The sequence below is a fragment of the Meleagris gallopavo genome, chromosome 3, assembly GCF_905368555.1.
Source record: "Meleagris gallopavo chromosome 3, MGAL_WU_HG_1.1, whole genome shotgun sequence".
Lineage (NCBI taxonomy): Eukaryota > Metazoa > Chordata > Aves > Galliformes > Phasianidae > Meleagris > Meleagris gallopavo.
The window spans coordinates 31478982-31506462 of NC_139406.1; the positions used below are offsets into that span (position 1 = coordinate 31478982).

Genomic DNA, 27481 nt, shown 5'->3' on the forward strand with positions numbered 1-27481 from the left:
CCACAGGCTGCGGTGTGGATATCTGGTCCTTTGTGATACTCTCCATGGGCTTCAGGAGGACATCTGTTTTACCATATTTTCCGGGGGCTGCAAGGAATGTCTGCTCTGGTACCTTCAGCACCTTCTCCCCATAATTCTTTAATCTCAGTGTTTGCAGAGTAGTTATGCTTACTGTTTTTCTCAGACCTCTCTCTCACAGTTACCAGAGTTTTTTGCACCTTCTTAAATATGTTTTTACAGAAGCTGATGGGCTCAGGTTGGCCAGTGGCAGCTCCAGTAGTCCAGCTGGTCTGGTGGCCAGACCAACTGAAATCAATTTTGTCTGGCACAGAATTATCCACTGATCTCTCATCACAGCGGTCACTGACTTGTTACATTAACGCAGTGCAATAGCAAAGAGTAGTGACTTCAGTGAAAGACGTGTATCAAGTTTCCAGATCTTCTCTGTGCTGAGCTTCATTTCCCTTTGCCTACTGTCAGAGTGGATCCAGCATAGTGACCAGAGCCTTCCCAATGTTTTCTGCCAGCTTTAATCACTGTTACTCTTTAAAAGCTGAGTAGCTGCCATTCTGCACTACAGCAATGTGTCCCTCTCTTGCACAGACTGAGTCGATGGAAGGGTTGATCATCTCCCAGTTTGTCAATTTCACTCAGATTTGTAGAGGTGAGACAGCTCCTCAAACCAGGCAACTGTCCTGTCTGGTAGGGATGTCTCGAAATTAGGAAGCTAGACTTGATATGTGGGATAACATTCCGAGTACAAAGAGCTATCTTCTGCTATTAGAAGACAAATAAGGAGGCTGAGTACATGAGTTAGTCCAAAAGATAGCCAAAGAACTCTAGACAATGGTTTGAAAGACATTAGGGACATGATTTTATGGGCCTGTTTAAGAAAGTCATTACTTCAGCATATGGGTTTATTAAACCAGAAAGGAGACTGATCTCTTTAATTTTTGCTATTTCCTTACACTTCAAACAGTTTAGAAATGGAGATATGCCAGAAAAGAAATTAAGTAATTACTCTTCTCATTGTTCTGATTTCTTGCGCACTGTTTATTCTGTGTACCTCAGGAAGTCTGATCTGAGCAGTTTGTGTTGTAGAAGTCCGTAAACTCTGCAGATTCAATGATAGGATCAAAGACTATTTTTTGGATGAAGAACCACGTTTAAAAAAGTACATTATTTTAGAGAAATTTTGTTGTAATATTTTGACAGCTGAAATGATTACTAAGTCCTTGATTATTCTTCTTTTCAGAACATACTCAACATCTTTAGATTTCGTCCTTGAAACCACAGAGTGACTGCAAAAACTCACCAACAACCACAAGTTTTAAAAAATATCACTGGTCTTCTGACAAGTAAGTTTTCCATTTCAAGTTTTGTTTTCTCCCTAACTTGTATTTCATCTCTGTGTTTATTATATGAATGACCATGCTCATTTTCTGTGCAAAGTGCATGACTGTGAATTGTATAGTGTGAAAGTTTGAATGAAATCTATCAGCATAAATAAACAGATATAGCAGAGATGAAATTCTGAATCACCTCATTCCAACTTGTACCAGCGATACTATACTCGTATCTCTGGATGTTTTAGCATTTTCTCCTCACAATAGGATGTGGTTAAATCCTCATTTCTGGGAACAGAATTGTAGTATCAGTGTCAGGAAATGCTTATCTTTTTGCAATTGTGTTCTTCACCTTGGGAGTCTATAAATGTTATTCATTTTGGCAAATGAGACCCTAAAGTTCACTGGAGTTTGCATGGATACCTAAGAGAGTTCTTGCATATAATTTTCCTTTGCCCCAAATTATACTGCTACTTCAGATCATAAAATTGGGCAAACTCAATACGTTTTAAGAGCAGAAATGTATGAGGAACATAGCAACAATAACTTCTTCTAAACCTTACAATATAAGTTGGCACTTGAGCTTCTTCACCTGAAGTTCTAGTAGTGGTTTCTTCTGTGACTCTTCTGATGCGCAAGACACTGAGATCTTTGGTACTGAACATTAAGATTCCAGTGGATCGTTTTCAGATCCAACCAACTGGGCATATTTCTGACAATAACAGTGGCTGTAAGCTTTCTTTGCCCATTTAATCTCCCCTAGTCTCTCTGCATGTCTTGGTCTTCTGAAAAGTTAAAACATCTTAGTCTCAGACTTGTACTACATCTGATAGGATTATAGGTAATGTCCTCAAAGTACACCAAGGTAGGTTTGTGTTGGATATTAGGAAAAAATTCTTTTCAGAAAAAGTAGTAATGCTTTGGAACAGGGAGGTGATGGCATCACTATCCTAGGAGGTATTCAAGAGCCATGTGGATGTGGCACTGAGGGAAATGGTTAGTGGGCATGTTGAAGGTGGGTTGGTGGTCGTACTGGATGATCTTGATGATCTTTTCCTAGCTTTATGATTTTGTATGTCATAAACTTCCTAACACCTGACTAAAATCAGTACCTTACACAATGCAGTCTACCTTGGTTATACCAGAAAAAAAAAATTGTTTACATAGTATTGCATATTATTACATAATATTATCTATATTGCAGCAATACCAGACTTGCTTTCTTCTTCCTGCTCCGCGTTGTCTTTCTCATATTCTGTTGCATTCTACTAAATTTATACCTGCCTTTAAACCTTCTCATGCCTGTGCAGTCTTGATACATCATACTGTTGCTATTCTATGTAAAGTGAGAAGCTCAAACCTTGAAAAAGGTCTTTGAAATTATTTCGCCCATTATTGTTACAATTTCTGGACTGTCTTGTGAATATGGAAGGAAATGGGAAGAAGAGCTGCTCTGATCCCTCACTTCTATCATCATGGAACAATAGGAAATCCTTCTTTCAAAACCATTAAAGCCTTTCAAAGTAACCAGAAGTTACTCAATCTGAGCAAAGTCCAAGATGAAAACTCTGAGACAAATATCATGATGGTATCTCTCAAAAATAGTGGAGTTTGTACAGAAGTTGAGAAACCTGAGTAAACTTAGGGAAAGGGAAACATCTGGAAAGTGCTGGGAACAATAACATCTGAGGATAGCATCTGTCTAGAGGTCTAATCAGATTGGAAAAATGAGAAGAAAAAGAATAACTTACTGTGGAGGAGGGAGGAAGAGTATCCTTACTGTTTGTTAAGGGGAGCAGTAGGCAAAACTGCTTTCTGTTCAGGACATGTTGAAGGAAAACCTCAGAACTTAAAGTTTTCTTGCTCATAAGGTGTCTTATATAAGGTATATATAAAGAATAAGGTGTCTAAGAACTTATATCTTAAAACACAAAAATATTTCTAAGTAATGGAGTCCAATCATCCTAGTTTCTTAAGTGGGGGACTTTATATGTAGATATTTATACATTAAATATATATGTGAATATATATAAATCCGTTCTGAGAGACTACTTCACCAAAATAGCAATGAAAAGTCTCATATCACTACAACATTCCTCCATCTTTCTTTGTGGTTTCATATAGCTACATATAGCTGTAAATATTATGTTATTTACTTCTTGTTGGAATATATTCCTCCTCAGTGTACCCAATGGATTTTATAAAACTGAATGGCTGGTTACATTCTGCCTCAGCCCTGACAATCATATTTGATCACCCCATGCATGATTGGTAATGAAATTTTAGTACATTATCACTTCTTGCCTCTGCATATTTCTGAAATAACGATGAAGAGAATACATTCATTACCTCATGTTTCATAATTAAGCAAATTTTGCTGCCTACAGTCTCCAGAATAAAAGATATTTAGTGCATTATTTAATATAAAAGAGGAAAAAAGTGATGTAAAAAATATGTGCTATTTACATAAAGTAGTGAAAATACAGAATAAGAAACTTTGAGTTCATATTACTTTTAATGAAATTACGTTTAAGGCATATAAGTTGTAGATGGCAAACCTGAAATTTCACATTCTATACAAGCAGATGACATGGTAGGATTTTTCTCATTTTCCAATGGTTTTACAATTGCAAAATCAGTTTCTGTCTTTCTACTGGCTTGCTTGCTTTTCAGCCATTTTGGCTATAAGCGTGTAGCAAAACTTTTGTGTCTTTGAGGTCTGAAACAAACAGAGTGTCATAATTTACGTATAATTTACATTTCTCTCTTTCCATAAAGTAGAAGTGCTGAATACCTTATTTATTACTGAATAATCTCTCTTCTAATTTTCTGTAGTTTTGTGTGGTTTGGTTTTCTATCTGTGTGAGTCTTCCTGTTTACTTGATTGAACATTCACTTGGATTTTACTAACAGGAAAGACAGGCTAGAGACCACTGCTTTAATTTCTTCTTCTATATTTGTCTCTAAGATGCAATTTTGGAGATGTCTTGTTTACCACAAAAAGCATATCATAAGGAAGCTGAGAGCATTTGCCACATTGTCAATCCAATTCTAATATCTGAATTACCGAATCTGTATGTGGCACCATGCATATCAGCACTGTGAAAAAAACTGAGTTACCATCTCAACAAGATAAGAAATAAATAGAGAGTCAACCTGGAAGGAGAAAAAGGAAGTTTTCATTTTGAAATGAGAGGGCAAGGGGAAAAGGCTCTATTTGGGTTTACATAAACTGATCTGTGTTAACCAAGAAAGAACCCTGTGTTTTGAGTCAGATGCAACAAAATCAGTGGAGGAAGACAGGCTGGTTCAGAGCATAGGTAGCAATAGTGATAGTCAGATTTTGTAGAGCAGAACTGTAGTAGTGACTTGTTTGGTCCAGGGTTAATTCCCTCTACTAAGGAATAATTTCTAATTTCCTCTACTGAGGAGTGTTTTACCTCAAGTCCCTCACCTCTGATTACAACACCTTTCAACTGCCTTGACCCTACAGTATTCCCAGGCAAAGTATGCATTATAGTCTACTTTGATCTACACAAAGTTCTGATTAAAAAAAAAAAAATACCCTACACAATGTCAACCAACTAATCTAGTTTATCACAGAAAATAATTGGCATCAGGGGTCCTAAGTGAGGGAGGGCACTTGCAGTGAGTTTCAACAATGTTTACAGACACATTTTCAACATTTTTCAGACAACTTGGAAGCTGACAAAATATCCCTGTCCATGAAATTTGCAGATGATACAGAGTCCAGGCACCTTACTGTAGCAAGCAACCTGGGTTGCTTGGTAACCTCAGGCCAGCTATCAAAGTAAAATACTGAATTTAAGGCTAAAGAATACAGATTTCACTGGGGGAAAGGGAAGGTGTGTTCTAAAGAGTTCCTAGCCTTTGAGTGGGGAAAAAAAAATCATGAATTGGAGCAAATAAGTAATCTGAGTGAGAAAATGGATAGCATAAAAGGGGGGTGGTCGTTTTGTTTGAGAGGTTGGCTTCAGAGTGATACTAGAATACTGTGTTCTGATGTCCTTGCTTTAAGAAAAGGATGTTGGGAATCGGAGAGGTTCAGAAGAGGGCCACTGAAATTGTTAGTATGCTGATGTGTGCAACAGATTTGAAGAGCTGTGTCTGCTTTGGTTATTTAAAAAGCCTCTGAGATACAATTTGATGGCCCTGCCATGGGGAAAAGCAAGAAAGGAACATAATTGAAATCATCACCTGGTCTTTCTTTTGCATGTTTACTTTTTAATTAGTTTCCTGGAAAAGTGCTGGTTCCTCTCAGCTGGTATCATTAAAGTGGTTTGATTTTCTGCCACAGTGCAGCAGTAGATAATACAGTGAGTGACCTCACTTATTTGATAATCTAGACTGGGAAGTACATTATGACCCCAGTGAGAGTGGTTAATTTCCTTTAACTTTGTATTCTCCTTGCTTACAGTGTTGTTGATAGGCAACATACTTCCCACAGTAAAAACAGCAAGGGGGGGATAAGTCCTTGATCACTGCATCACTGTTGTGAGACTATTATATATGGGATTATTTTGACTATTACTTTGAATTTGCTACTTCTGTTTGGAAAGGTGGAGCTAGGCTATGTGATCTTTAGGCAGTTATATAAAAGCTCCTCTTTTGTTGTATTAGAAACCAGTTACTGACATTTCACATTTATTACATGTGTATTTGTTTTATTTAATTAAGCTGATCTGTTGGTCAAAATAGCCATTCTTTGTACTGAGTAAAGAGAACAGTTGAGTTTCTTTGTTTACTCTGTCATACAAGGTTTTAAAGTGAGTAGATTTCAGCCTCGGAAGTTTTAACTACACTGGAAAACAAGCTTTTTTGCTTTTGTATTCTCTCAAGAGGTAGCTTTGCATAGACGAGCGATTGAGCAGAACTAGCCTGAATGAAGAAAATATCTTCTCTGCAACTGCAGGGGAAACTACAGCTATCAACCTTGGGCTTAACACTTAGTTGGAGGCTGTTTCCTCAATCACTCAAACTCTCCCAGCTCAGTGATGTGACTGTAAACCGTTCTGTAAACCACTGCCAACAGATATGTAATATGAGAATACTCCATGTTATTTAATGTAAATAAATGCATGGAAGTTTGACAGCATACTGTTTAAAAATTATACTTAATTTTTAATAATCCTATTTTAAAATATATATTTAATCTGAAAAAAAAAAGTTTCTAGTTTAAAATAAATGACGAAAAATAGGAGGAAAAACAGTTTAAAATAAATGTATTCTTGCATTAAAAAGCAATAAATCGGTATTTACCCAGGCTATCTATAAGACAACAGAAATTTAAGCAAACAGCTCTACTTTACATAACATTTGCAAACACTTGAGGCAATAAATAATTGAAATAGTATTCTGCTTAAGAAAACAAGTGTGTTACACATAGTGTTGATCTGTTTATTCTAACAGGCATAAAAAAGGCAAAATGTATTCTAACAGGCATAAAAAGGGCAAAATATAGTGTAATATCTTTGTGAAAATAACCAGGATTATTATCATAAAGAAAAAAATAATCTTATTTAATGAATTTCAGGACAAGACCATAGGAATGTAAATATTTTTGTCTCAGTTTTTAAATTCAAGATGGAATCCAAGCAACGGCATTGGAACCCTTTTTGGTAGTGCTGTTAATAAAGAGCTAATTAAAAGCTCATTTTCATCTTTCATACATGTAATTCCATGCATGCCATTGGCAGAATTCAGTGTATTTTCTTACAAATATAATTTATATGATATGAAGAAAAAGGAAGCTAATTATGAATGCAGCCTCTGTTTCACTTCCTAGAAGTGAATTTTGAATGTCAGGTGCCTCTCCATTTCCTTAATGTTAAATTCTGTTCAATCAAGTGTAATGGATTTACTTTCAGCTATCTTTCTCAACTTTCTAGCAGACTTTCTGCAGGATGAAGCAAAATGGCATTATAACCTCTGCTAGGGGAAGAGGCCCAGGAAAATTCAGATGAATGTAGGTAGACTCTAAATAAAAAACATTTGCCTGTGACCCAACATTTGTTTGGTAATGAATGCAGTTATGTAGACAAATGGCACTGATCACAATTCTCTTTCTCTGCAGCATAGCAGTAACTCAATGTGGAATATTGCTGAACAGATAGATACTATTTTGATATTGGCTGAAGTATATTTGCACAATCTGACAGAATGCTAGTTGACTGAGCTGACAGGTATAGTAAATAAAGACCTTGGCCATGAGAGATGCTGAGCACCTGTGACACATGTCTTTGTCAATTTGGAGTTTTGCAGATACATGCATGAACAGAAATGAAGGGTCACTGTAGCCTGGCTTTGGGAACAGCAGAGGGGACAGCTGAATGAGAGATTCAGTCTTAGGGAGCCTCCAAGCAGATAAGAAATATGAGTTGCCCGTGACATAAAAAGGCAGAAATTCTGTCCAGCTCAAATGTGCTAACACTGCATTTGAAGGGTTTCTTTTCACGTAGACTTGGCGCTGGCATGGATATTGCCCGGTTGTGCTGCTGGCACTCAGTGGTTAACCCACGGGTGTCACCATCTTCCCTGCAGCCATGTGTAGGCCACAACACAGCCCTGCCATTCTCCACAGAAACGTGACCGTGGCCTGGCCAGGGGCTCTGCTGTAACCACGTAGCACCTGGGCACTGGCAGTCAAGCAGTCCTTACCAAGCAAGTGTAACTGTGTGAGCCACAGCACTGTACAGGGACCATTTGCAGAGAATGTGTGCAGCAATACAAAGGAGATGGGAGGGCAGGTCATGCTGGGTGTTGTAGTCACTGCCCTCATCCTCACAGTCTCTCCTCCAGTGCTCAAAGATCGCATAGATCTATATCTTTCTAACTTCCAAAATATATCTGAAGCACCTAAGCTAAGAGAGAGCAACATCCCAGGCTCCTCTTCCAGTTAGTATAGAGTAATGGGTGGGCAAGACTGGTCACCCTGGTCCACTCAAGGTCTGAGTGGGCCTTCAGAGGTGTCTGTTTTTCTCCAGTATCAGCGGAAGGCAGCTGTTTTCCCGATTAAGGTTAAGTTTGCAAAGGTAAGAAGGATCATTGTGAACGTCCATTCTCATTTCTGTAGGTGAAGGGAATGAGCATGCCCCAGCATCTCCTCTCCTCCCCTGTAGGGTCACTGCACATCTCCTGCAGAGTAGGTTAACATAGCACCTACAAAATAAAAATAGAAGAAACCCACACTGCTGCCACTGGGATCCCTGGAGTTGTGGTGTGCATCTGTGACACCCTGCCTCCAGCAGCCAGCTCCCTGGAGCCCTGCCTGTGGTGTATGGCTCTGGCAAAGGGCTGCACATTCCTGACAGCCCAAGGAATGTGAGGTAGAGAGCAAATGAGTTTGGTGACTTTTTAAGGAGGAGTGCCAATCTGTGATTTCCACATTCTATGATGACATGGCAAATATTGTCAGGCTGAAGAACAGATTTGGCTAAACAGAGTTTAATTAACTGTACATAAATATTATTTTTGTATTGTAATGCAAATAAGCAGTTAAAAGTTAACAACATTTATTAGACGCATTCTTTGCCTGTCTTGTCAGGGTACAAGTGGCCAAAGAACCAGAAGTATGGTACATTAGGAAGAAACAAAGCCATTTAATTATCATAAGTAAACTATTCCTGGTGACTCTTTTATTATTTTGCTAGTGGTTGAAGTTCTCCTACTATTTCCTGAGTTTATGTATTGCAGTAAAAGTGCAGACCATCTCTCTCCAGACTTATCAACTTCATCAGGCTTAGGGAGTTGAATTGGAAAAAAAAAAAAAAAAGTAAAAATAATAATACTGAATTATTTTACACTGCTATAGGACATTAAAGAAGAAGAGAAAAAAGAGAAAAGTATCAATTTCATTGCTATTTGTTTTATAATAGAATCTTCCCTTTTCTTCTCCATTTTACTCCCATAAAGGACTCAAACAATGTGTTCAATCCTCGCCAAAAGGTCACTGTTGTCCTACAACAGAGTCCTCCCTCCCCTTCCTGGCACTTCTGCATGCTGTGAATAGAGCTCTCTTTCTGAGGCTGAGCTCTATCAGCAGGAAGGTGCACAGGGAGCAGCAAAGTGTCACCCTCCACCCCCCCATACACACTCCTGGAGGTCAAGTACATCACCCCTGGGATCTGCATAAACGCTGTTGGGAAAGGGAAGATCAGTCACGCCAGACCTGCTGGTGCTGCCAAGCCTCCTCATCAAACATTCCATTGCATTGTGTTGTTAATTTAAACAAATACGGTCTCCTTGACAGATAACTCCTCGAGACAGGTGGAGCTTTATATTGGATTTCTCAGTGTAGTTTTTAATTTTTATGTTTATGTATGCATTTTTTTGCTTTGTGGACTCTTGATTTGACAAGGGGTTGGTGAAATAACGCATCCTAGAATATCCAGTAGTCAAAGGGCTGCTCTTACCAACTGGAGCCTGACACTCATCATCACAGTAAATATGTTTAATCTTAGTTTTGTCTTATAGTATTCAGTGGGAGTTCTTACGGATTGATGTTTGAGTCTGTATGACTAATGCTGTTCTATCTGTAAGGATGTGCGGGAAAGCTGCTGCCATTCTAGCCTGTGTTGTGAAGAAGTAAGAGGCAAAATAACTTGTGAAAATCAGGGAAAGGACTCTACTGTAAGGCTGCTGAGACCGGTGATTTCACTGGCTTGAGATCACACCTTCCACTGTAACTGAATGGATGGGGTCTGAGCAGAACAAGGTGCAGTGAACTGAAAACTAGAGGATTTGAGCTGGAGGAGGAAATGACAGCCTCAGACCCTATGACAGACCAAGACATTGAGACTGCCTATAGTGTCAAAATTGTCTGTGAGAGCATAAAGGGATGTTTTTCTGCCTCGTGTATTTTCATATTTCCTAAGTTAAACTGTGCCTATGTGCATTTACAAGTGTCACTTTCTCTTTGCTTGCTTGTAGGAGCTCTGGCCAGCTCCAAGACCTCCATAGGAAACTGTAAAGATTCTGGAGGCAAAGATGCACAAAATTCCCCATCTTCTTGCAAACAAAAGCTCAATGGGGATAGACTACAAACAATGCGAAAGAAATATTTAAAGGATCTAGCTGCTAATGCTTAGCATGCCTTAGCTCAGCATGTGCAAAGGGAAATCTGGGGCACTAGGGACACTTACGGGACAGAGCACAGAGTGCACATGCAGTATCAGCACAGTCCCTGCCAAAACTCATGTCTGTATTCTCCATGAGCAAGCAGTAAAGTTCCTGAGGAAAAATGAGCAAGAATACCTAACTATCAATTTTGAGAAACAGCTACCCCAGTTTTAACTGTAGCTTTTCAAAACATCCAGCATCACGTAGACAACCTCAGAGGTTTCAAAATGTGTATTTGAATGTGTGATGAGGTTTCAAATTATCTGTATACATTGCCTCAACTTTTATGTTTGTTAGCCTTAGTTATTGGTGATATTTTTTGTGTACTGGCATGGAAAAAATAGACTAGAGAGACCCAAAAGATGACTGTCAAGACTGAGAGTGTACGTAGCAAAATGACCAGAAAGAGACTGGATCAGTTCCTAGCAAACTAAGAGTGTATATTCATTATGCTTGTAACGATGATGGTATGTTTCATAATGTTACTCTTAAGCAAATGTACATTCAGTTTCATGGAGCAAAAACTGCTGTTGCTAAGTTTTAACTTTTAAGTAGTGGATTTATTTGATGTGGCTTAAAAAATATATTAATGGCTATTCATTAGTAGGTATTATCTCTTCCCTTATCCTGCATGATTATTTTTAATTTCAAGTAGTTTCCTGCTTTGTGCATAGAATTATTGACAAAAATATGTCTTTCTTCATCAAATGATTAACTAAATCATCCTTTTATTTATAAGCAGTGCTGTGTCCCTGTGCCCTAAATCTTGCTAGTTGGAGAAGTGGGAGGGAAAGCAATTTAATTAAGTTAACTTTATTGACCCGCTGGAGCTGTTGTTTAATAGCATGGCTCCCTGGAGTGCAGTGCAGGTAAATTGAATGAATGCCACAGAATATCACTTCCCTGCATTGCATATTTCAAACCTTTGCCAGGCAGTTTGGGATGAGCAGCCAATCAGGAAAAAGAGTTTTACACCCTTGCCGGCTTGGATGGCATTTCCCATTATGCTCAGAACAATATGCAGAGCGTTACCAATTCATTCCTGTGAGTGTATCGAGAGGAATAATTCCACGACTGTGTGTTGCGTTGAGCTGCTGTGTTCAGAAGACAACTTTGTGGATTGGCTCTTCAGCCATGTATCAAAAAATACCTTTTTGCGAAGGAGGAAAAATAGCACGAGAGCACTGTGAGTAAATTATTTAATATTAAAACCTGAATATCCTCAGTCTGCATGAGAAATTGGAGTCGAGAAGGATGATGAGAGAGATCTTTCAGAGCTTTGCTTGTCGTTAAGTACTTGGAACAAAACGATCAGGCATGAAACTTCTTTGTTAAACTACTGTTTAATAAAATAATAGCGAGAAAGGCTTCCACAATGTTTTCTCATAGATGATAATGCCTGCTAAGATCAGTATTACCGTTTCTGTTGTTAAAATCTTTGTCCAGATGTCATATCAATCTCTAAAATCAATACAGCAGCTCTTCTGCCGTTGGCTGGAACACATCCTTTTCTTCCACTGTTCTTAAATACTGCCCGCCGAGTGATAAAAAACAGCATTTCAGTCTGTTGCACCTGTGCTCCCCATCACTTACTTGTAAAGCTAGATCAGTACTGTGCCATGTAGCAGCAACTTTCTGTAGCTTTAACCCTTCCAGAATTTAATGTTTCTCCATTTAAAAGTGAGACCCAGAGATCCCACCCTCGGCTTTGCTTAAATAATTGCAGCCACTCAGACAATTTGTATTTTGCTCTGGAAAATAGTAAGAGGTACAACTTAAATTACAATTCTTAGCTTTCTCATATTCATATCTGCTGGAAGAGGCATACGATTCCTTCTTTTGATTCAGATTGTGTGTGATTTTTCTTTTTGGATGTGAAAAGATTTTTTTCTTTGCTTCAAACTGATGTTTTTAATTATAAACAAATGGAAAATAAGAGAAGTGGGTTTGAAGGCAAGAGGCATCATCTTTTATTGTGCTGACCAATGTATCTGGAAGAAGCAGACAATTTTTAAGTGTGCAGAACCTTGTTTATGTCTGACGTGGGTGTCTTTAAATGGTCGCAGTTGAAACTTTACAGGCACAATCATTGTTCCTACAGCACAGCACAGGTTATGCTGATGGGATGACTGAACCTCTTCCAGAGCCTCATTTCTGACAACACGGCTTCTCCTTTGTAAGGGCTGGCACTGGCAGCAATCTCTCTTAGTTCTTCTCCAGTCCCCTATGTGCTAATACGCCACACATGACTTCAGAAGTGGTGCCATACACTTTTAACATATAAATCCATATTGTGGTGCAATCTAGAAGAATCTAGGAGCACCCTGACTGATCTTCTGCTCTGAGCTCTGGTGTAGCATTGAGAAGGAGGAGAAATACCTGCAGCCCTCAATGTGAAGTCCAGAAAATAAAACAGCTTTAAGTCAATGTTAGATTAACATGTCTTATGTCTGACACCGCGTGTTTGTGTATTTGCACAACAAGTTGATGTCTTTCATGAGTAATTCTGAGAAGTCTGGGTGATATTCTGGCATACTTCAATAATTCAACAGGCAAACTGCACTGAATCATAAAGGTCTGTTTCCTTGCATAAGAATTCCTGTTGTATTTCTAGATTAAGTTCTTTAAAGATGTTAAAATACATTATTATATATGAGTATTCCTTTTACTTGATAAAAGTTTTAAATGACTATTAAATTAAGGATCATATAATTAGTATTTAATTATTATGTTTACTATTTAACTTTTTACTATATATATTTTAGTATGAATGCAAATTAATCAATTCTAGTTGATAGTTGGCACTGACGGACACAGTGGGCACGTTGGTGATGGGTTGATGGTTGTACTAAATGATCTTAGAGGTCTTTTCCAGCCTTAGTGATTCTATGACAGTTCTGAGCGGGGTGCAGGACTTGTGCCCAACACCAATTTAGCCTTCCATGGGTATTGTTCTTGGTGGCACAAGTTGTCCATAGGTAACCGCCCACAGCCTTTCAGCTGTCTCTGCCCCTTTTCATCACATTGTGCTTGTACAGTGGTTTTTTTTTTTACTGAACACTGAACTGGTTCGGTCACCTAGGAAAGTTACCCATCTCCTTTTTACTCTCAAGGTCCTTTATAAAGCAGATAGATATGCTCATCTGCTTTGTGGAGTAGCCCCTTGAGTAGTACAACTGAGCATGCATTGGAGGGAAGGGAACCACTGTAGTTTGCTTGGAGGCTGGAAAAAAAATGTCTATCAAATGATTGGATTTTATGACATGCTATTGACTTGAGGTTTTTAATTATAAATTGCACATAGAGGTGCTTATGGTTAAGTACTAAAAATATTGTTTTCTCTGGCCTAAATCTTTGCTGAAAACTTATGTCAGTACAAGAACAACATATAGGGATAGATTTAGTTACTTATGTTAGAAGAGTTTTTAATGCCAAAAGCTAGAAAGAAGTCTAAGTTGATGAACTTACACCAGAGAGAAAAAAAAAAGTAGTTTATTTATTTGAGGATTATGTAGATAAAAGAAATTTTTGCTTTCTATACTTACAAGAGTTAGGCTGTTTATGAGCTGTCAATTTTTTTAATCAAATGACAGCATATAACAAATTGATAGAAGTAACATATTTTAACTTTTTTGAAGACATTTACAGAAATTTCCCGTCATATCTCTGCTTTGTGATTATCTTTTCCCACACCTAATGATCACTGAGGCATAAGTTTTACAGCTGGAGCAGGATGACACCTTCTAGGATCCAGCTGTTCTGGTTAGTGTCATTTCTGCTTTCTAATGCCATTACTACACCTCAGCTTGTTGCCCCTGAGGGTTTGCTCACAGAGTGCTTTGTGTGATTGCTCCTTAGCCTGAAACTTGCAAACTAAGCCAGACCAGCTCAGACCCACAGTTTGAACCACTTAAAATAAACAGATTTTGCCTCACGCATTTTAGTGCGCCTACAGGCACAACTACAGGCAGAGAAGGGAAAACGGAGGAGTAATGTTGTCAAACCAGTGCGCAAAACCAGCTGTTGCATATAAAGGGAATGCTGGCTATTCCCTTAGTCTGAGATACTTTGCACACTAGAAAACGCAGTAGTAGTGGCTAGGATGTTGGGGTGGTTTTTTTCTTCACATTAATTGATTGTTACTTTATTTAAGTAAATAGAAATCAGTGATGATTTGTCAAATATTTGCTATATGGCAGACAGAAGTTTGCTTTGGAGTGCAGCGTAGTCTCTAAGTCAACCAGTTAGGGAGATAAGAGTTTACTAGGAGATGCCCTCAGCAGCTCAAAGAGCTTAACCTGGCAGTAGATAACTAATGCTGCGTAATCCCAGCTATGGAAAGGCCCAAGGAATTTAGTTTGGTAATTTACTAGGGAATCTATGATGATACCTTCAAAAGAGAAGTTATGTACATGGAGGAGGGGGCACAGCCTGTACACCTGAGGAGAAACCTAAATGTTGCATGGGACTAATTGGTCTCTTTCTATCCTTCAGAATCAAAAAATCTGTTGTTGCAGTATCCAAGTTGATTATCTGCCTTCTAATATCCTTAGCATAAAAGGAGTGCAGCAGCATTGCCACAGAAAAAATAAAATACTTTCTTTTCTGCAAATCATCATCATCAAAATATGACTCTTTAAATTCCCTACCTGTAAATGACACTAGCCTTTATTAGTAGGATTAACAAAAGTAGAGGCAGAAATGTACTTTCTCAGAATGGAAGTCCATTATGAGAATTAATCTCACTGAACTTTTAAATAAAATACTATCAGTGAGTCTCTCAGTGAATAAAATCACTGAGAGAAAATATATTTGGAGCCTTGTGTTCTTATATAGATACACTAGGAAGTATTTCTAAATCTTAACCACAGGAGAGAGAGCATTGAGAAAGAAAACACTAAGAAATAAAACTGGTTAAAAACCAGAAACTCTGAAGGGATCTCCACTGTACATTGGTAACGGAGGCATTCGGATTTAAGAAACTATTTCAGAGGCACATCAGTCAAGTTAGAAGTGGTATTTCAAAGACATTTGCTGAAGGATGAAAGGCCAATAATAACCAACATCACAATTTCTGCCACAGAATGGAATTGAATAGTCATTTCAGTACTTTTTTTTTTTTTTATGACCATCATTTCTGTCCTTTAAATGTCTTCTGCATCCAGGATATTAGATGTGATACTGCAATTTAGGCCAGGAAGCACCCCAAGCACTTAGTCTATATCTGGATGTTTTTATCCTGCTTGATCACTATACCTTTAGGAAAATTACTTCTTTCTGTGTGTTACCGTTATTCTTCTTTCAGGAAAGTGGGCAATTAGCATTATAAAATGTTAATGAAAATCCCAGCCTCCATTAATGTCATAAAGGTGCATCTCTATGTTTGCTTAAATATCTTTTGAAATGGGACATCTATTGAGCATTTCCAGAGAAAAAAATTCCATCACAGTTGCTAATACGACCCCTGGCAGAAGATGATGCTGCCTTTGCCCTGCTGTACCCACATATAACTCAGAGTAGATACACTGGTTATCCCGTGGGGTGCTTCCATTCAGCTCTTTGTCAGCCACTTAGTTCCCTGCTGAGCATGTCGTCTGTGCAGAGATTTATGGACTTGTGCTCTACGTAGAGAAACCCGATTAGCTAAGCTGGAGGATGAGTGTCTGTTCTGCTCAGCCCTGCTTGTGTTCAGTCAGCATTGCTTCGTTTGGGGCTTATAGTGCTCATGGCTGTGCTCCATAAATTGTAACCCGTGAATCTACAAGCAGCTGTGTTACCCCATGAGGTTCTCCACCTGCTTTTTCTAGGATAATATGAATACCTGGCCCAAACTTCTTGTTTTGTGAATTCATGACCACAGCAAAATAAATCACCTTTGTTTTTGCATGCTTGTTACACGCTCCCAACATTTGCATGGACATAAAGTAGGAAAGTTCCTTCTGAAACACCCATAGAGTTTGGTCACTCACGAAAATACTGAAAATGAGGCATCCAAACACATGTCAGTGTAACTTATCCAATTACTTGTCCTCAAGGAAAGGGTCATATACAGATGGCTTGATTTCCATTGAGTTTCTGTGTCAGATGTTACCTTAAGTTTTATAGCCAACTATGTTTGGGTCTGGAGTCTCCAAGAAAGCTGTGGAGCTGTTGGAGTGGATCCAGAAGAGGCCACAGAGTTTATCAGAGATCTGGAGCACCTTTCTTATGAAGAAAGGTTCAAGAGTTGGACTCAGCCTGGAGAAGAGAAGGTTGCAGGGAGACCTCATTACGGCCTTCCAGTACTTGTAGGGAGCTTAGAAACAGGAGACAAACTGACTGACAGTGATACAACAGGGGGGAATGGTTTAAAACTAAAAGAGGGAAGATTTATATTAGGTATTAGGAGGAAATTTTTTACTCAGAGCATGGTGAGGCACTGGAACGAGTTGCCCAGAGAAATTGTGGATACTCCACCCATGAAAGTGCTCAAAGTCAGGTCGTATGGGGCCCCAGGCAGCCTGATCTAGTGGCTGCCAACCAGGTTAGAACTGGGTGATCTTTGAGGTTCCTTCCAACCTAAGTCATTCTATGAACTAAGTAATAGTAAGCACTAGGCACAGATAGTACTGTCCTTGTACAGGCCCTGTGGTAATGGCTAATATTTCATAAATAATGTCTAAATATAAGCAAACATCCAACCACCTTCCTCTTGGACTAATTCTTTTAAGCAAAACACAGGAAATGTAGAAATAACAGTGGTGGCACTTTGGTACATCACAATCATAATTTTACTTGTGCTCTAGTTAATCAATCACAGACTATCCTGGTGCTCTGACTAGAAACATGAAGTAGCTTGTTATTTTGTGTGTAGTAATAGATTTTCTGTACTGCAGAATGCATATACTTTGAATAACTCCTCTCATAATGTGTATATTTTCCATTATAAGCAGCTATTCAGTCTTTTAGCAGTAATTGCTGTTATTTTTAAATATATAGATTATAGTCAATACCTGGGAGGTTATACCTATTGATCGGAAGAAAAAGTCAGTTGAAATAAATAGCTGTTACTATTAAATGTGTTTCCATACTGAGTGGATACAATTTCCACAATTCTAGTTAAATAAGAGGTTGCCTACATACTGGCCTATTTAAAGAATTTTACATCTAAGGAAGAAAAATCAAAGAGTAATATGTAATGTCCCGTCGCTAGATTTTCTACTTGTTATTTTAGGTTCTGTTCTATTGCTCTACTATAGCAGAAAAGAAATGCTTTCATGCCTGTGATATCATTGTATTATAAAGCCCCAGGCCTTGCCCAGTGGTACTCTGATCAATAGCTTTAATAATTTAAAAGTCAAACCTAACACTGGGAGAGGAGGGGGAAAACACTTTTTGTGAAGCTTGACCCACCGTAACTTGTTTTACACATCCAGCTGTCTCAAAGAGTTTCAGGGAAGAGCAAGACTGACTGTTTACCATGGAGGCACCATTGTGCATACCACTCACAGAGTTAGTTCTTGTCTAGAATAGCTATGTAGCTTGGAGACATTCAAAATAAGTGATGTTCCCTTGCTTCCAAAGGCACATTATGAATGGGGCATTGATGTGGACTGGATTTGGAAAACTGTGTAATGGCCCGGTTTCCTTACATGAAGTACTGAAGAATGAGAAAGCTGTTAGCTTTCTCTCATGCATTATGCTTCTGGAAGAGGAATAACATAAATAGAGAGAGGATGGCTGGGCATAAAATGAGAAGCTGGCAGTGAATGGCTGTGTTAAATAGTAATAAGATAGGAGACAATACAGGAAGACCGAAGAGGAACAGGAGAAAGAGCAATTATTAGGGTAGCAAAGAGAAGAAAAGAGATCAACATATTGGTAGAATGGAAATATGAAATGATAGAAGGATCAGGATGCTGGGAACAGGAGAAAAAAGAGGAGAGAGCACAGTGAGAGGAGAGACATGACAGATTTTGTTTTTAATGAATAGCTTAATGTACTAGAAACTCAGAATTTTTCTTCTAAATAAGGCAGCCAGGCCATCATCTTAACCGGCCTTCTCTAAGTATTTTCTTAGAGCCAAACAAGTGTGTGTGTCATCTCATAATGTGATTATGCCTAATGATGCAAGCAAAGCAGATTTGAACCCCATACCTGTTGTGTGCTGGGATAGCTCTTAAGGAAGCTGTGAATAGATGGAAAAACAGTGAACCAACACAGCTTTCACATGTGTTGCATTGAAATCTTGCACTGCTTTGGCCAAAAATGCCCAAAGTAATTACTATAATGCTATAATAATCCCACAACAACACACTTAAGCTTAAGGTTAAAATTGTTTATAAAAATACAGTTAGATAACTTGAAGGAAAAATGTTACTGAAATGAAACTGAAGTTTATATCATGCCTTGCATTTTATGTTTCCCTTCTCTAAGCTGTCCATCCTTTGCTCATCATGCAAGAAATACAATCTGAAATAAAGGACAGCCCAGATTATCTCAAATAATTCTCTTCATCAACTGTGTGTGGAAACACAGGATATTGAGAGAGGCATCAGTAGGCTAAGAGGTTATTTAAAGTGATTAAAACTGCCAAATTTTGAAGTACCACACTAGTATGTTAATGGATTAGTGTTTAGACATTACATTAAAATGTGTTGCAGACTCCGAAGTGATCTGCTTGACAGGACAAACCTTTTGAAATTATAAAAATATGAAGGCTAGATAAGAATGTGACCTAAGTGCTATATAAATGGCTGGAAAATTCAGAATCTGAAGTCAGACTTGGTTCTCTCTTTCCATGGCCAGTAAGGTTTGTGTGCAATGTAATGCCATTTAGCAAACATCTACACGGGCTGGAAAACAAAACTAACAAATTAATGACAATTGTGATTTTTAAGTCCATTGATGTTTCTACCTGTCCAAGAGAAAGACTACAACATGGTAGCTACTATCAGTGTAACATTTATTGGTATAACATTTATTAGAAAATAGTGGTGTTAGGAGAAGTTAAAATCAGAGCAAAGTCTTCAGTTTTTGCAATATTAAAAATAGAGATGATAAATTACAGTCAATGTAGATAAACTACTTACTTTCCTACTGCAGATGCTGGATGAGATTCTGCAAACGCTCTCCATTCAAATATCCTGTTGGATTCCCATATACTATCTGACAGGCAGTAATCAGGGCAAAGTACTGCTGAAATTAAGTGCTGTAATACTGTAGGTTTTTTAATGAAAATCATGATGACAAATTATCTTTGTTGTTCTCTTCGCCGTTTTGTCCCTTTTATACTAAGTTAATTACATGGCATTTTCATGAGCCTACTATGCATGTCAAAGAAAAAGCAAAATGCTGTTGGCTTCTGGAATTTGTCCAGATGCTCACAAACATATGTGAATTTAATTCTGATAGGTTTTTAATATGGGAGTTCTTCATTTATGTTTTTACCTGTCAAACTAATTCAACTTCTCTTAGCATAACAAGTGAGAGCAAAAAACCTTATTATTCTCCTTCTTACTTGTCTTCAATGAACAAAGTGAAAGAAGTAGTAATTGCACATCTCATAAATTCATGATTTGGGGCTTAAAAACTGGAATGTTTAAATTTGTCAGTACTGTGAGTTGCAGAGGAGGTGCATGAAATATGAAACATTGATAGGTACTAAAATTTGTGAGATGCTGAGTTGGGATGGTTGTGGGGGTTGGTTTGTTGGTTTGTTTGTGGTTGTTTTTTTTTTTTTTTTGCTTTTTTTGTTTGTTTTTTTGTTTGTTTTTTTAATTTAAACCTATTTTCTATCTGTGTTTTCAGACGTAGACATAGCCTTTAAAGAAAGGTTTTATCATAGGAACCTCCAAAAGTTCTTCGGAACACCTATGTATAGAATTCTTCTCACTTTGCTGGTGTACAATCTTATTTCAGCTCTCCTTTCGTACCCCAATTACTTATCAGCCCTACAGACTTTCTGGCTGACTTCCTGTTTCTCATGTGCTTAAAAAACATTTTATTATTAGTTTTATGCTGTTAGCAAATTGCTCTTCAAAATCTTCTTTGGCTGGGCTTATTAAATTTAACTTGCCAGAATTGATATTCTTTTCTATTTTTCTGGTTGGGAATTGACTTCCACTTTCAGAACAACTTCTAGTAATCTCCTTTACTGTGCTGTATATTGAAATGGTCTAGAAAAAGCAGAGAACTTTGAGAACTTTGGGGAGTTTTTCTTTTCATGTTTGCTGCCATCCTCCAAGGAATAATCTGACATTTGGTATGCAGTTAAAGATATAAACTAATTATTGCTCTTTTTCTGAATTGCTTTCCTGTGTCATCTCAGAAAGGGCACTGAAACATGAAGGGACTAATCATAAAATTCAAACCATGGGGGGAAATAAAAAGGAAGCAGTGTGGAAAACAGTGAGCAGAGAAAGGAAAGATTGGTGTAAGCATGCATCAATAAGGGAAAAAGAGTACAGCAAGAGAAGAACAGACTGGGAGAACTTATACATACAACAGAAATAGTGATCATACCAAAATAATCACTTTTGAAACATTAAAGGTTTCAGTGCAGCTTGCACTGAAGAGAAAAGGAATGAGTCTTAGGCACCTGAACTTTGACCAGCCCTGTTCTGTAGCTTTGCAGGAGCTTTGACTTTGTCCTTTTTACTTAGCACTAGTGAGGCTGTACCTCAAGTGCTATGTTCAATTTTGGGCCTCTCACTACAACAAAAACACTGAGGCCCTGGAGCATGTCCAGAGAAGGGCAGCAAAGCTGTGAGGGGTCTGGAGCACAGAAGAAGATGGGAAGCAGGTGAGGGAACTGGGATTGTCTAATCTGGAGGAGGCTCGGAGGAGTCTCTCTACAACTACCTGAAGGGAGGTTACAGTGAAGTGGTTGTTGGCCTCTTTCCCTTGGTAACAGTGATAGGATGAGAGGGAACAGCTTCAAGCTGTGCCAGAAGAGGTTCAGCTTGAATATTAGGAGAAATTTCTCCTCCAAAAGAGTGGTGAAGCATTGGAACAGGCTGCACAGGGAGTTGGTGGAATCACAATCCTTGGAAATGTTAAAGAAACATGGAGATGTGGCACTTAGGGACATGGTTTAGGGGGCACGGTCATAATGAGTTGGTGGTTGAATTTGGAGATCTTAGAGGTTTTTTTCCAACCTATGGAAAAAATGATTCTATCCTATGAATTAACATGTATTTAGGTAAAATTACACTCAGATATAGTCAGAGATATGGATACAACTGGTCACCTCTGACCTAGCACTCTTTCAAGGCCCACTGCGCAGGACAAGTTAAAAAACAACTGGGAGCCATTGGCTCACAGACCCTCAGCCCTCAAACCAGGTGTGGCTTTGCATCCGTTTCTTAGTTGGGCCCAAGATGTACAATTTAACCTGTGAAGCTTCCTGTGGTTTAACCTGTTGCAACTTTAAGGCCTCTGCAAGGATAGCATCTTTTTTGCACTGATCACTGGTGAACTGCTTATTCCAGGTGCATACCATCCCTACCATGAAGTGCTCATTGTATCGTTTGAGTCATAAAGGCAAGGGAAAAAAAAATATAACAGAGGAATAAAAGCACAGAGTAGACCTCCAGTTGGTCCATCAGATCATTTAAAAGGTTTGTCTTAATGTTCTTCATAATAATGTCAATACCCACTGCTTTTTCACCAAAAGCAAATGAGTGAAATTCTATGGGACAGAAGATTCTGAATTTGATTTATCAGGAAATGTCCCTTTGTTGATGTCTACATATTTGGAATTTGTCTCTTCAGTTCTGTCAGATGTGTTCTTTCACTGTGATGTTTTGCACGTAGCTAAAGGACAGCATGTATCCTGAATAGAAGTTGTCTGTCAGCTTGTACTTCAAATTTCCCTACCTCCTCATCAGTGAATACTTAATGGTGCAGGGCTCTGTAGGGGAAGCAAATTCTCTCACAAGGGGAAGAGGTACACAGACAGGAAAGGAAAGTATAATAGGAAAGGAGATGCAAAGATATGGGGAAGTTTGGGAATAGCTACCCCTCAATCTTAGAGAACCTGGTAGTAGTATAGGCAAAGAAAGAATGGCAGAGAAAACAAATACAGAGAGAGACCTCGTCAGAGTTGCATGATATAGGAAAGTGTCTGAAGGTAAAGAAGACTGTACTGGAAAATGCAGCATAACATGAAGCAAAACAAAATGCAGGAAGTTAGAACTGGAAAAGAAAGGACAAATGTTCAAGAGACAAATTTGAAAGAGAAAATGTAAATACAAAATTGTTCATAGATAAGCCATCTTTCTCCTGAAACACTGCAGTACTCCAGAATCTTGAGTGAGCTGTGCTAAGATAGTAGGTCTGTTGGGTATCACAAGGTCATTATTTTATATCCTGGGAGCCAAAAAGCATTGAAACACAAAGTGACTCTCATGAGGGTACAGTGAAACTTTGCAAGTGGAAAAGGGGGCTGAACTTAGAAAACACTGCTGAACATCTTTCCTCTTACCAAAGTTTCAGACGTTTGTAATAAAAATAATGGAATGAAGTAGGCTATGATGTTGGACATAAAGTGTCATTATAATCAAAGTACGATTTTATGTTGAATGAAGTTATTGTATTGCTTTTTTCTTTTCTGTCATTCCAAGCCACACTACATGAATTAGCCAACCCTGGTATAATCTGTTAGAAAAGCTGTAACAAAAATACCTGCGTACGATTTTAATAACTCTAGCCTCAAACACAAATATTTACTGAAATTTTAGTATTATCTGCCAATATTGATGCAGTGCATGTTCTGATGTTACTGTACAATGAGTGACTGCCAATACAGACTTCAAAGCTGTTCCTGTTTTTAAATCTATTATTTACTCTACAGCTCTTCCTGATCAAACATTATTCAGACTCAACCTTGGCACACTGATAACTCTTATGTTGCACCAGCGTATAGAAAAATCTCACAATAGCCATTTACATCAAGAATTTGATGTAAAAACACAAAAGCTTTTTCATAAGGAGTTTGAACAGCACAATTTGGAGAGTGTGTTATAAAAATTGTTGGTCATTATAGGAAAACGGTTTGGTTTTTAGGGGGAGCTATATTATATCGATGTCTCTGGAGACAGAATTAAAACTGACACAAAGTGAATTTTCTGCATATAGAGTCAAGTCTCCCGGCTCTCAGAAGATGGACGCTGGTAGACACTGCTGAGTCTTCCAAGAATGCAGAAGAAGCAATGTTAAACTGAGTCTTCAGCTTTCAGCAGCAAACTGGACTTGCTGTAAGCATAGCCAAAGCAGAAATTTCCTAAGGTAGCAGGCTACTGGGAAGACAAAGTGCATTAACTCCCCACTCCCTCCCACCAATTTTTTCCATATTAGGACTGGGAAAGACAGGTTGACTGAAGCTGCTGCTGCCCCTAAAGTAGGAGTGGAAACTATTGGTAGAATGCCCAGCCCCAGCAGCTGTGATAGTTGACTAGAATCAGTCCCTGGAGGCAGCAAGATTAGCAGCATGGATCCTCTACATCTCTCTACTGCAATTCCCCACTTTTCTGTGGCAGGCAGAAGTAGCCCTATCCCATCTGTTGTTTTAGGAGAATTGACTGCCAACTTTGCCTGAGCCATTGAAAAGCCTGTCACTTGCTTTAGAATAAAAGACATGCAAAATGCTGTTAGTTGTAAATGAAGAATTAATCATGGCGTTATTTACATGTAGAAATTCAGGGTGTGTCCTTGGTTGAAGTGCAATATGCACTACACTATTTGTTCCAAAATGCCAATGGCAATCACCATTTCATTCTCCACTAATGCCTACCTCAGGTTCTCCTTTTTCTACCTTTGAGGTGAATTTAACAGGTTAGTGTTAAAACTTATTTTCTTCATTCAGAAAGGATGTCATCACTATTTCACTATTTGCATTTGAGATGTGAACCACAAAGGTAACCACCTTTTGTTTTGACTATCCAGCTTCCCAGTCTTTTCATGATTGTGTCTTGGCAATTTCTATTCCTTCTGCCAAGAGTCTGTGATCCTGGGAATTTCCATAGATGATAAATTCAGTAACCAAATTCAGAATCTTGAAACAGAACTCTTCAAGTCTATTCCATAGCTGTCTGGCTGATTTTTGTGCTCTGGAGCTTTGTTCCTGCAAGTTAACAGGCTGCAGATCTTCACTGATGGAACTGAAGTATTTCTATAGATCTGTGAGTTGTTCTCTCAGTCCACCTTTTGCCTGTGATATTCCTTCATGTCACAGCCAGTGCTTTTCACTGTGGCAGAATTTTACATTGTAACCGCTTTTCTGGTTTTACAATTCCAGACAGCTTTTTATTCTAACTGTTCAAAAGTGTCACAGTGAGCTGTATTATAATACCTCTCTTCATCATCTGTATTGGGTCAAGAGTCTTATTTTGAGGTTCCCAAGGATCAGATTTCATGTTCTTTATTTCATGTTCCTTATGCCTGCTTCCTCGTTGGAAGAACTTATGCACTAGGAGGAAGAAGAACTTTCAGGTTTTGCTTGGACTTGGTCTTGAAGGACTGCTGTTTGGTTTGTTCACTTGCTTCCTCGGTCTCCCGATTTCTGGTATGTTTCAACTTTTGCTTAAATAGAGCTGCTTCCAACAGTAAGCAAGATCTGACTTTTCTATGCAGATATCCTTGCCTTTCTCAGTGAAAATCCAAAGGGTATCATGGCTGGACGCCTTCTTCAGCTTTTGTCTTGGACAGTGGCTCCCATTATTTCAGTTGTGATTACTGTAAAGGAGCTTGATTGGTTTTTAGATTAGCCTTTATTGAAGACTGGATGTTTGCTTACCAGCTTTGATGAACTGTCAGGAAAATGCAATAGGACACTCTAAATAAATAAAGAAATAATCACTTTGAGTTTTAAAAGAAGGAAATTGTGGGTGATTTAAACCTTCGCAATCAAACTTACCTGATACCCCAGGGTAGCTTTGATAAAACTGGCATGTTCCCAATGGCAGTAAAAAATGACCTTCTACTTTCTCATAACAACCAAACACAGCATCAGAACTTGCTTGAAAATCCAGAGGACACCCAGAACTGTGCAGTATTTCTCTGCCATCTGTTTCTTACAAGAGAGGAGTTCGTTCATTGCCATCAGGGTTATTCCTTGCCTCCTAGTAAAGTCTCCTCTTCTTGTCCATCCCCCAGCAACTCTTTGAACATAGGAGGAAAATATTTGCAAGCTCTGTTTTTCTCTGACCCCGTCACAGGAGACACTCATGTCTTAAGACACTCTGTGTATCCTTCTTTGCCTTCATTTTCCACCAAAAGCGTATTGCTTTCAATCTGTTTCATCTTGCCTCTCCATAGCGCCAGACTAGCTGAGGGGTGAGACTGCCAAATTACGTTAAGCAAGACTTAAGGGCAAACATCCAAGTGCAAGATCAAGAGCAAAAGGTTATTAATAAAACCATGATGAATACAGTTCTGGTCTATACTTAACAACGTGACTCCTGCTCTTTCAAGTATCCCCTGAGGGATTTCTTTTGTGCTGTCCTGCTCTGAGTGCAGAAGATGTGGATCCATAAAGTCTGCCTCCCAGGTGGCTAGCTCACCTCTGAGAGATTTCCAGTTCCAAGTGCTCACTATTCCTTCAAGGCTCTGTTTCTGAATGCAAATGAAAATGTCGATCATGTTTCTTGAGAGAGGCACCTCAGATGCATAAATAGACATTTCCATGTCAGCCTGGCAGGGACTGTCAAATGGATAAATACAGCTGATTCTGCCTCCTGAGATCAGACGTGTTGTGCACCAACAGCATATTCTCCCTTTGTCCTTCAGCAGCCAGCTGACTAGCTGCCCATGCCATGGGGATTCTTTTTAACTCCTCAGTGAGGTTATTTATACAATTGTAATACATCTATTATGAGTTATCATAATGGCACGTGTTCTGTAAGATTCATGATCATGATCACTGGTAGGCTAGTGGCTATCCACAATTTATCAACATGGATGGCAGATGCTGTAAAATCCATGTGGTATGAATACATACATAACATTCATTGTACACAATCTTTCAGGTATAGTGTTTTTTTTAATAGTTAAATTTTTTTTAATATTAGCCTTTCTCTGCTTTACTGGATGCCTACATGCAAAGTGTGTTTTCTTCTGACCTAACCACACTGGAATTGCAGGCAGAAAGTCTCTTTTATAGTTAAACTGTAATTCTATTAAAAAGGAATATATTTTTTTAATCCTGTTTTTACCTTATCTTTTATACTTCCTGTTCCCTGCAGATATGGTCTGCTTTGGCACAGAAAACAGATAGGAAGCCTAGTTACTGATTTTCAAGATAGACTTCATTTTGGACTTTATGGATGCAATAGACTTCGGTTTTGGCTGCCTTCAGAGAACTGTTTCAACCAGGCAGAGCTGATGTGGTAACTCTGCATGACGATTACATTTGTGATTGTCCAGTGAACCTGCTCAGCCTACACCCCTGAGTTTGGACACAATCATTTTCATTCTGACAAAATGATATGGTAGGAGAACACAGCTATAACCATGGTGATTTTCTCCAGCCATGTGTTATTGTTTGCATCATGTTCCATCTTTAAAAAATTTTCAAAATCAGTGGAAGAAGTTCCAATTGTTTTACAAAACAGTGTTTGAAATCAGCTGTACAGTTATTTGTCTCTTCTGCAATATTTCTAGGAAAAGAAGTATGTTGATTTTTAAAAGGATGCTAAAAAAGACATTACAACACACCAAGATTTTCATTTTAGAAAATCAATGACTAAGAATGAAAGGCTTTCCATGTTTTACCTCCACTAATGCATTTTATATATATATAAAAATATGTATATATTGGCTTTTGGCAGAAATTGAGGGTGGCTAAATGATATCTGTCTCTATTAGCCAGCCCATCTTAGCTAATTCATTAAATGATGACTCAGATGTGAAACATGCCTCGGTTTTTTGTGGGGTTGTACTGTAAGACTCACTGTAAGACACTGTAAGACAACTTGTTGGCTTGGGAACACATGGCTGAAAAGCCATCCTTAGCCCTG

General features: G+C 38.5%; 1 protein-coding gene across 11 annotated transcripts in view; it reads left to right on the forward strand.

The window, feature by feature from the left end:
• The window catches only part of LOC100547566 (poly(rC)-binding protein 3-like), a 472557-nt gene that overhangs the window by 309537 nt on the left and 135539 nt on the right, over positions 1-27481 (forward strand). For 10 of the 11 annotated variants that reach the window (XM_085220561.1, XM_085220562.1, XM_085220559.1 and 7 more), the window contains one exon: positions 1256-1358. The gene's annotated coding sequence lies outside the window, so the exon portion shown is untranslated. Of the gene's footprint in view, positions 1-1255; positions 1359-9678; positions 9807-27481 lie in introns of those variants that run through there. The other variant, XM_085220569.1, reaches the window with a different exon arrangement.